Source organism: Phlebotomus papatasi, chromosome 3 (genome assembly GCF_024763615.1).
Source record: "Phlebotomus papatasi isolate M1 chromosome 3, Ppap_2.1, whole genome shotgun sequence".
Classification (NCBI taxonomy): Eukaryota; Metazoa; Arthropoda; class Insecta; order Diptera; family Psychodidae; genus Phlebotomus; species Phlebotomus papatasi.
Window position 1 is genome coordinate 51,157,246 of NC_077224.1, and position 12,092 is coordinate 51,169,337.

A 12,092-nucleotide genomic window follows, 5' to 3' on the forward strand; every position below is an offset into this window, starting at 1 on the left:
CATATTTTTTGACATTCTTTCACTCTCTCTCTTTGTTCAAAAATTCCCTATCAGACCACAAAGAGTTACCCTGTAAATTGTGAATGAAAGAAGAAAATTGAGCTTTTTTCCTGCTAATATGCACATTGAGGAATTTCTAGGAAATTTCCTGATAGTTCCATGAGGCTCGCTTTCATGAAAACGGATGTGGTCGCCTCTTGAGCGAACCGAATTTCTTTTCAGCCTCGAGAATCATCTTTTCATTGCGTACAACTTCAAATGGGGTAATTTTTGTAGTTGCTACATTGGTTGTACCCTCGGCACCCTCTTGATCCGATGGAAAATCCTCAAAGCTCATATTGCTGAAGCCACTTTTTACCCCACGCTTCAGTGATTGATAGTTAAAGGCAGACGTTCCCAGGGAATCTTCAGCCATTGATCCCTTTTTGGTTGCCTTACCACTGGATTCCTTTGTCTTTTTGATCTTTTCTGTTGACTTACTTTTTGTCTTGTCTTTGAGATAGGGAAATTTACTACTCTTCTTTTCACTCTTACTTTTGGAGATGCCAGATTCTAGTTCACATTCTTCGAGATTCTGACCATCATCACTTGAAAATTTGACATATTCATTGTCAGCAATTGGCAAGAGTGTATCGAGCATTTTGGGTGGTTGTACAAATGAATGTCTCTCTTGAGGTTGTTCCATTGTACGTGCTGGAAAACTCTGCTGAACGGTTATCCGATTAATGACAATGGTATTGTTGACAGTTACAAGTGTTTTGGGTTGATTGTTATTTGTCTCAATGTGAACAACAGATTTGAGAGATTCAGGAAAGGGTTCAGATCCAAAAAGATCTTTTCCTGGTTCCGGAGCTACTTTGACATCGTGAACGGGTTGTTGGGGGTGTACAGTGGGAGGAGGTGGAGGCGGTGGAACAACAGAATTGAGGACCGTAACAACACCATAATTCGAAACACTCTGAATAGCTGCTGTGCCAGGATTAAAGGACACTTCATTGAATTGATCAAGGGCAGGGGGCTTAACGGGAGTTGACGTTATCATCTTCATTGGGGCATTGAGTTTGAGAAAATCATCTTCAGGAATAGTTTCCGTAGTTACTATTCTTGAAGAAGATGTCGGTGTAAATTTGGGAAAGAGATTCCTTTTGGCAGGAATTTTAGTTGCCTTGGATATCATCGGAGGTGGTTTAAAGGGTGCCATTGCAAAAACATCAACTTCTTCAGTAACCTGATTTACCTTCTCTTCAGCAACTTCAACCGCTCCCGGAGATGCTTCATCGACATTCTCCGAATCATAGTCAAGTTCATCATCGAGAAGTAACGGACGATCACCATATTTGTGAATATTGTCATCTTCTTCTTCATCGGGCGGTGAAAGTTCATTTTGTGGTTCTCGACGTTTCTTAATGATCTTCTTCCTAGCCGATACAATTCTACTTACATCATCTTCATGCGTCGTAACACTTTCACATTCAGCATGATAAGCACTTGATCCACACGTTTTAATACTCTCACTTATAGCATCCTCAATGTGATTTCTCACATTTGGAATGGTTTTCACTTCAAATTCATCAATCATGTCATCAGCTCTGAGATCACTAGCAGATCCAATTGAATCCTTATCATCTTCCTCACCATCTCCAACACTCCTTCCCACATCATCTCCCTTCGTCCCGGCATCCTTTCCCTTTCCCTTCTTTGTTCCCTTGAGCTTCCGTACTATCGGTACTTTGCCCAAATGACTCTTATCCACCTTTTGATACACATTCACCAACTTCTCCTGAATATTCCCCGTGACAATTTGCTTAAAGGATATCCTCTTAATCGACTCACCTGCATGACTTCCAGCAAATTCAGTGTCACTATCATCAGATGTGACATAGTTGGACTTGAGCTTTTCATACTTTGTCCGATCTTGCAATGGTGTCCGATTGAAGGACTTTTCCATAAGCAAATTGTCCTCATTGTCACTCTCCTCATCTCCACCATTTTCACGCCTCCGCATCGATGTATCTTCACCACTTTCAGTGTCCATCATGAGCAGTGATGTCCTGATTTCACTCGGAGACGCCTGAATGTCCGACTGCAGTGTCCAACGTTTGGCGCGAGCTGAAACAAAATTACTCTTATGCATTAGAAATAAAATTATATCTTGTCACCATTTCTAACGCTCATTTTGTGCCCATTTCTCCAGCCAAACAAACAAAAAAAAACCAATAGGGATGCCAGTGTTTTTCATAAACGATTTAACAACAAAAAAAACGGTTTACCATGTCCCGTACGCTAAGACGGCGGTGGACGTAGGACATATTTGCAATTTGAATTGTATTATTATGCAACTTTTTTTTTTTCCTACAGAACTTGTGAAAATATTTCTATTTGAATTTGAATTTGACGTTTGAATACAGAAATGCTTAAGGAGTTCAAGTTCAATCAGATTGAACAAAAAATCATGAAGATCTTTTTTAGAAGGTGGCGGAATTACTTCTGGCCTCTGTCTTTACTTATGGCCTCCTCCAAAAACTTTACAGGGAATTCCGCTTTGAAAGAATTTTTCGGGACCGAAAAAATCCGAAAATTACCCGAGAAGCAATTTTTTCCTAATATAGTCTTGTAGAATTCCTTAAGTAAGGCAATATAGAACCAAAAAAAACTTTTTATTTGCTTATAACGCTCTTGGTTCCATCATTGAGATTACAAGTGGCGCACTCGGATCTTAAGAGCTTCCATAGGAATTTCAACAGAAAATTCTCACTTTAAGTCTTTTAAAAGTGCACTAAAAGACTTGTTTAATACTTGGTTCTATAAGGCAATTATTTTGCTTCTTGGGTAACTCCAGTGGCACACTAAAATTGCATATCTGCAGGAGATTTCTTTGGGATAAGTTACGGAAACGCCGTGATGTATGCAACATATTATCGGCACCAATTTTTTCAGCACATTTTCACGGTCAACAATTTGTAAGAAATCTATTTCAAATGTACCGCGTGAAAAATATTTGCATACATTTAGGGACACTTCAAAAATCATTTTATAAACGACCTCCCAATAGTAGGCAATCCATATCAAATTCTTTCAAGCCGGAACTCCCTGTACAATGTCACAAAATTATTTCGAAAAACCTCAAAATTAAAAATATTTCGAGACAAAATACGGATAGGAAGTTAAACTTTTGAGTATTAATTAAATTACACTTCAATTGGACATTTTGTTTAGATCGATAAGATTTAATCCATTTCGATGGCCGAGAATCGTTTGCTCGACGCGATTCTTTACCCCGACGGATGGGACCCATCGTTAAAAAGATCTCGATCTCAGATACAATATATCGACGGTTCCATTCCATACTATTCTATCTCAGAATGACAACTTTTCAGGAAAGCCATTTGAAGTTGGCGATTTCATATGCTGCCCGTGTAAATTTTTTTCGCAAAAGTTAAATATTTATTTATTTATTTATATTTATTTTCCCAATCAAAGCCATGGTTGCGTCTGCCGCTGTCTTACCATAACCGGTCACACCAGGTAAACGGCAGAAACCCATGGTGTATTGACCGTATAAGCCAGCTCATATAATCGAGCTTCAAATGCAGATCATTTGATACACAAAAAAACATAGTAGGTTATTATTCAGGTAACATATCTCGTTACCTGAACATCAGATGACCACCAAATTTTCACCAGTTATAGATCTCGGTCTCAGGAACAACATATCTCTCGGAGTAATATAAAGCTAAGTCGACTTAGCATAGTATGGAATGGAGCCGTCGATATACTAAAATTTCATCGAAATCACATCATAAACACCAAAAACATGGTCCGGTCACGACATTTTCGATTATAGCTCGGGTCAGGGAATATTGAGGAGGAGTGCGACCCACCGTTGGAAAGGTCTCGACCTCAGCTACAACATACTAAAATTTAAAGAAAAAGCATATTCTAGTTTTCGCAATATTCGAAATTGTATTTTCGAAAATCGAATTTTCGTCATAAATTTTTTCTAATTCCGCTAATTAATACCGGAGATATGGCCATTCGAAAATTGAATTTTCAACCCCTTATAGTTCGGGTCAGGGGGTCGGGGGAATTTAAGTTTGCTATTGATCGAAAGCTCTTAGGCCCAGCTATAACATACTAAAATTTAAGATTGATCGATACCATAGGGGCTGAGTTATTGAGAAAACAAAATTTAGGGGTATTCCAACATGGTGGTAGGGGAGGTGGGGGGGGAGGATTTGACATCACCTATTTCTAGCCTCCCATCGACATTTAACATTTGCCGAAAACCGCTTGTCGATATCTCTCTCCGTTCTCTCACCAGATGCGTTTGTACTCCGGACGGACGGGACGGACCGTTCACGAAAATCGAAAAATCGATTTTTAGCGCATATGATATTCGTGATCTATGAGTGGTCAAAATGTGTAAATCCAAAATTTTGGCCCGATCTGACGAGGTCGGATTTCACCTAGGACCACAAAAGCTGAGATTGTAAAGAATCTCAGCTAATGCACATCAAGTGATCATGTTACGAAGAATTTTTGTGGAAAAGCTAGTGACAACCCTAGACAAGCTTATTGTGGGTGAGATTCTTAACGTGAGCAAACTCAGATTGCATGCAAATTCGATTCCGCGACATTTTAGCAAAAATGGAATGAAATTTGTGTTAAAATAATACAAAATGCGTACAAACCCGAGAGCAGCGTCTGTTAACGTGAGTGAGAAATTTTGTCAACCTTTTCGATTTGTTCGGAAGTGAATACTCTATACGTGCCACGAAAACAGTGTTTCGATAAATTATATTTTGGCAATTTTTTGCGTTAAATGCTTTATAAACTCAATGATTTCGAGTCACAATATATACTAGTTATGTGAAAAAGCCTTACTTCCGGTTCTGCAATGTATTTTTCGTCCTAAAAATTGCATTCACTTCCAGTTTCACCCGACCAAATGATGGTGAAAAACCTAACCTCAAAAAACTGTGTGAAGTGAATCGTTCACCACCTTCATAATCGCATTTTAGCGGTTCACTAGTGAAATGTTCACTTTGATCTATCAAGAGAATCATTCACAGGGTTCACTTACTTACATAACCCACCCCCTGGCTTGAACTGGAGGCCTTTCGCTATCTACTAGGCGAATGTTCTAAACCACTGAGCTATGGGAACATCGGCTCTGACCGTCTTTGCCACTGATCTCAACCAATTGCCTTGGTTTTACGTATTTTTCTTGGGATTACGTACCAAGCGAATAGAAGTCTGTTCAATCACTTTCACTATAAATTAATTCTGCATGGAAAACATGTGCTGCTGGTTCAATTGTACTCATGATAGCGTTTCTCAAGGCTCGTAGTGAGTCGAAAAACGAGTTGAAGTGCACATGGCAATTGGTTGAGATCAGTGTGCAAAGACAATCAGAGCCAGTGCCCCCATAGCTCAGTTGGTAGAGCATTCTCCTAGACAGCGAAAGGTCCCCAGTTCAAGGAATTTTTTCTTGTCTCTATTTAGGTTGAATTTGTGAGTTGGGTATCACTTGTCCTTGTATCGGTTTATTATATGTCATTTTCAGTCCCAATCATCTGAATATCAATGAGCTTCGTGTTTCCGTTTTTTATATTTAAAATAAAACACGGTAATTTAAAAATCTTAAAGAAACGTTTAAGCCTAAAGGAAAGTGCCCATGCTTTGCACGGTCGCTTCATAATGACTAATTTTTCCTATGTTTCTCAATAAATGTGACTCATGGCACCCATTTTTTTTTAAATCAGGGGAAAGTGTCCTGTTTTTAAAAAATATTGTAAAGTCACATTTATTCGAAAATATGGGAAAAATTTAGTCTTTACACTGCGAGAAATCCGAAAAAGTTAAAATAACATTCTGGAAATGTTAATTTTACCCTGTAGTATTGATCCGAAATCGGTGTAAATATTACCCTTTTCAGGTGTATTGGGGGTTAAAGTTACCCTTTTTCATGTTGATTTTACTCTTAAAAAGGTGTAAAATTAACATTAAAAAATGTTGATATATTTTTATACCCGAAAAGTGTCAAAGTTATGACGAAAAAAAGTTAATCGCATCCTCTTTTTTTTCTCAGTGTATAAAGCTTGGGTCCGTGCCATGCACTGAGAGAAATCTAAAAAAGTCAATATAACATTCCGGGAATGTTAATTTTACCCTGCAGTATTGATCCGAAATCGGTGTAAATATTACCCTTTTTAGGTGTATTATGGGTTAAAGTTACCCTTCTTTCATGTTGATTTTACCCTCAAAAGGTGTAAAATTAACATTGAAAAATTTTGATATATTTTTACACCCGAAAAGTGTTAAAGTTATGAGGAAAAAAGTTAATCGTAGCCTCTTTTTTTCTCAGTGTGGGCACTCCCCCTACAGAGACGTTCAAATGACATAAAGAGAGAAAGAAAATGAATTTAAGATGAAAAATTTAAAAAAAAGGAGCGTCTTTGAAGCATTTTTAGCAGAATTGCAAATAAAAGAACTTTGACAAGATCGCTTAAAAGTTACATCTGGCATCCCCATTTTCCATTGAAATTGCAGCAAAGTATAAAATGAAACACATCAACCCAAAAGCGCAAATAACTGCATTAGCACTTGTCTAAACGCAGAACAATTAAAAAACTACATAGCACACAAAATATTACCATTGAAGATGAATGCAATTGATGCATTCAGTGGGGTTAGTAATTTTATAAATAAAATAAACAAAGGGATTAATTATAAAAATTAAAAACCGAGAAAGGGGGTTACGAGAAACACAGAGTTAGAAGAACATTACGGTGGTTAACAGAAAAAAATCCTCCTGCTGACATGAGAAAATACCTCGAAAGATGTAAAAGAAATTGAAAAAAAAATTGTTTTTTTCTCATTTCAACAGAAACAAATATTTTATTAGGAAGATTTCTTTGAGTATAGTGTCTCACCAAAGAAAACCATCACCAGAATTAATCAATGCTTAGAAACTAAAATGTTTGCTGTCTGACTTTCCATCCATTTTTGTTTTTTTCAATTCAATCACAATTTTTTATTTATATGCAATATTTATAATATTTCTCTGTTCAATATTTATAATTTTTTTTCTTCATTTTTTTTTTTAAATTGTATTTACAGATGAATAACATTTTTTGATGTTTTTGATGTCTTGAAGATTAATTTGTTAAAAATATTAACTGCAATATAGATTTTTTTTTCTGTTTTTTTTTTCAATCGATTTCTCTCAACATGAAACTTTGTCCTTTTTAATTTGTTGTATGGCTTGTTAAAATAGCTTTCTTTTTATCTTTTAAAAATTTCTTTTGCACTGTATCCTTATTGATTGTGAGTGAAGGAAAATGCAAAAGAATTCTTGTCGCAAAAATATTCCTTTATCTCTTATTTTTTTCAAATTATTTTCACTTTTTTTCTCTATTTTATACTATTTCATCATTATGCATTTGTATCTGTCTACCTTTAAAGGATATCTTAGGCTTTCAGTTATTTGTTTCTTTTTTTTTTTTAATTTTAAATGTTATATTTAGAAAGTAATCTCATCACCTACACCCCCATTTTCTTCCTCATTTTCTTTTTTCAAAGTGCTAGGTGTTAAATAGTAGTAATCTCACTTTCTTCTAATATGTATTGTCGTCATTTCCTTTCCCCGTTAGAGACGCAAATTAATAAAAAAAAAGTAACTACTAACTCAAAAAATACTTTGTACACATGCAATGCAATTCTTGACATTCACTAATCACTCGAATATACTTGATCACTTCTATTTTATTCTTCTATTTTTTTCTTCATTTTAATCGATAGGTAAGCCCAAAAAAATGGATAGGACTCAAAGAATTGCTTTAATTTCTTTTTTATATTAATCTTGAAATATTTATTATTTTTTTCTTGTCTTCTGATTTGAGAATTCAGCAATTTTTTTTCTAGAAACTGTAAATGCTGAATATAAGATTTTTTTAATACACACCACTCCACAAAATTTTAATTTTCCTCTCATTTTCCCAACTTCCTTTATCGAGTTCCATTGTCAAGCATTCACACTCACACCTCACTCTCATACGTATTTCTATTTTTAAAAAAAAAATAATAATAAAAATAATTTTGCCGTGAGCATGATATGTGCTGAGAAATTATGCAGAACACAGTGTGAATTATCATCTTATGAGTATTCACGATTTTACACCGAAATTCAATCCAGATGTCTCAAAAAATCCTAAGACTAGAACTACTAAAAGTAACTTTGAGAAAACCAAATATACTTTAAAAATTCTTTTTATAATTACCAAAAATTATTGGCAAAAATATTTTTGCATTTTTTTTAGATATTTCAATAAAATTATAATAAAAATGCTAACGCAACATTCAACAGACACTGAGTAAAATCAGAAAAAGTTAAATTAACATTCGGGAAATGTTAATTTTACCCTGCAGTATGGATCCAAAATCGGTGTAAATATAACCCTTTTTAGGTGTATTATGGGTTAAAGTTACCCTTTTCCATGTTAATTTTACCCTTAAAAAGGTGTAAAATTAACATTAAAAATGTTGATATATTTTTACACCTAAAAAGTGCTAAAGTTATGAGGAAAAAAAGTTAATCGCACTCCCGTTTTTTTCTCAGTGGAGGAACGAAGCCTTCTCTCAAGCAGCGTGATTTCTGCACATGCATTATTATATTTTTTACACAGAGATAGGGATGGGGATGCCTGTAAATTAAGGGCAACAACAAAATTTCTGGTAACCAAAATGGGATTTGAACTCAGGACACTTTGACCATCAAACGAGCGCTCTAACATTTAACTCACTACAGCAGTATTGATCCAAAATCGGTGTAAATATTACCCTTTCTAGGTGTATTAGGGGTTAATGTAACCCTTTTTCATGTAAATTTTACCCTTAAAAAGGTGTAAAATTAACATTAAAAATGTTGATATAGTAACCTACAACAAAGTGTTAAAGTTCTGAGGAAAAAAGTTAATCGCACCCCCGTTTTTTTTCTGAGTGCAAACGAGCGCTCTACCATTTAACTCACTACACTGAGAGAAATCCGAAAAAAATAAAATAGCATTCCGGAAATGTTAATTTTACCCTGCAGTATTGATACAAAATCGGTGTAAATATTACCCTTTTTAGGTGTATTATGGGTTAAAGTTACCCTTTTCATGTTAATTTTACCCTTAAAAAAGTGTAAAATTAACATTAAAAATGTTGATATATTTTTACACCTAAATAGTGTTAAAGTTAACCGCACCCTCTTTTTTCTTAGTGCACAAAAACCTCAATTTTGATTTGTAAATGATGGATTAAGGTTAATAAAAAAAAAGTGGCTTTTGGTCAATGTAAATTCAATTTTAATCACTAAAAATGTGATTTTAGACAATAGAAAACTCAATTGTAATTAATAAAAAAATCGACTTTGATTAGTCAAAAACTGAATTTTGGTCGGTAAAAAATCGGTCTTGGCCTGTACAAAATTATCCAGTAAAAGCAATTTACGTCTGTAAAAAGTCACTATATAAGCCAGCGAAAAACACAAATTTGGTCAATAGAAAAATAAATTTTGATCAGTAAAGAATATTTAATTTAGATCAGTAAAAAAAGTTATGTTTTTAAAGTAAAAAACTCAATTTCGGTTGATAAAAAGACGATCATGGTGAATTTTGGACAACACAAAGTTAATTTCAGACAGTAAAAACGTAAATTTTGGACAGTATAAAACTCTATTTTGATCAATAATGAAATTAATTTCGGTCAGTCAAAACTCAATTTTGATATACAAAAACTTGATTTTGGATAATTAAGTGATTTTGAACAATAAAGAAAATATTTTAGCCAGTAGAGAAAAGCCAAGTTAACTAAAGTAAAAAACTGAATTTTTCACGCAAGAAAAATAAATTTTGATCAGGAAAAGAAACTCAATTTAGATCAATAAAAAAGATAAAATAAGAAATTCCATTTTAGTCAGTAATAAGACGTTTATGGTCAATAATGGCTCCGGCACACCTTTTAGATCGGGAAAATTTTATGCGATCGAAATTTCCATCCCTTTCTCTCTAAAAGTCTTGCGTATTTCTATTCCGATCTAAATCCAAATGTTGTTTTTTTTGTGAAAAAATAGGTACATGAATTTTGGTCAGACGGTAAAAACTCAACTTGCACTCTTCTTGTTCTCCTTTTAAGCTTCACTCCAAATTCAATTTAGTTTAATATAATTCTGAGAGCGAATAAGTCAAACATATGTGAAACGTTTGAGATTAAAGGGACATTCATGAAATTACCTTGATTTAAAAGGTGTACCGGATGCATTACTTAACAAATTCAACATTTATTTCGATCAAATTCATTTAATACTGACCAAAATTCCAGTAAAAGTCCAAACCTCTTTTTTAGTGCTCAAATATTATTATTCATGGCTCCAGCACATCATTTAGATCAGAAAAATTTCAAGAAATCAAAATTCAAACATTCTTTACTTTCTCAAATATTTTGAACATATTTATCACATTCTTTCGCATTCTTCTTTTTTAGAACATCATTACAAATTCAACTTAGTTCAATCCAATTCTGAATATGAAAAGTGTGACACGCAAAATAAGAAAGTAATGAATGTGAATTTTCGTTTCATTAAATTTTCCTGATCTAAAACGTTGTGCCGGACGCATTACCTTCCATTTTTCTCTTTTTAGACCATTTTTACCAAAAACCTAACCACAAATGTTTCCCCCTTCTTTTGTTTTACTTTTTATATCAAAAATTTATAGATAATAAATTAATTAAAATCTTTCTAGTTATTACTTATCGTCAATAATAAATTTGGTATTTATTATTATCGAGAACTTTAGTATTTTATTTATTTTTTCATGGAAAAGCACTCGTTATACCACTCAACAGTTTCGGGTTCGATCCCAGCGAACGTGTCTTGTAGTTTTTCTCGATAAATATTTGGAATTTGGACAATTAATGAATAAAATAACTTAATGAGGCAATAATGACATCCATTTAAATGTGACAGTGACCTTAAAAATAAATTTACACTTAACGATATACTTCAGTCGAGATAAAATTTAATAATCAAAACTGATGTAACTTAGAGAAAAAACTGCTTACGAAAACTCTACAGACTTGAGGATCAAATGAAAGTAAAATCAAGTGAGAGAACAATAAAAACAAGCCTACTAAGAGATTGGCAAAAATGTAATTTAATAATAAAGGAATAATTTTGCCTGCTAGATCTAAACATGATCTAAGCAAAAAATTGAGTATCTGAAATTGGATTGTCAATAATAATACTTTTTTCAAGAATTCGCAAAGCGAATTAAATTGTCAATAAAAGCATTAAATGAAAGAAGTTATGATCAAAATAGCATTAAAAGGAACCAAAAAAAACCTTGAATTTCAATTTTAGTACATTATTATTAGGTGAAAAATTTAAATTTTTAAAGACATCTGGATTAACTCACGGGGCGTATTTCCCTGAAGTTAAAGTCATTTTTTAAAAGCCATCATTTCCACCCGAAAAAAAAATATCCACAACACCAATGAATGCAGCAGAGGAAAATCAATCTAGATCACTGAAATGTTACTTTTGTGACTTTGGTGTGACTAGCTTTGAAGTAATTATTACAATAAGTTTTACATTAGTCCATAATAGTAATGATCTAAATTTTTAATAGTGGTGATTGTTTTTTTTTTCTAATCGCTCTCCCTCGTATCTACATCAATTGGTTGCTCTGAAGGAGGAGGCAGAAAAAACAAATAAAAAAGAAAGACATTAATGAAAAATTTGTAGTGTGGTGTGTTAGCGCAATATGTTCACATTTTTGCTCCACTTTATCAATTTATCGTGTTTTGTTTTTTTTTTTTTTTTAATTCAGCATAAGACATTTTAACCGTGCCTCTAGAAGACACGCACAGTGATACTAATTTTTTAATCTCTTTTTTTATGCTTATATCTTCCGTTTTTTGTTTTTTTTTTTTTAATCTAAAATGTGTTTTTGTGTGTGTGAAATGTTCATGCTTTACCTCCAGATTTCTTTGTGGTGGCTGCAACAGCTTTAGCCTTCTCCCTGAGAGCTACTGGCAAACTAAAGGGA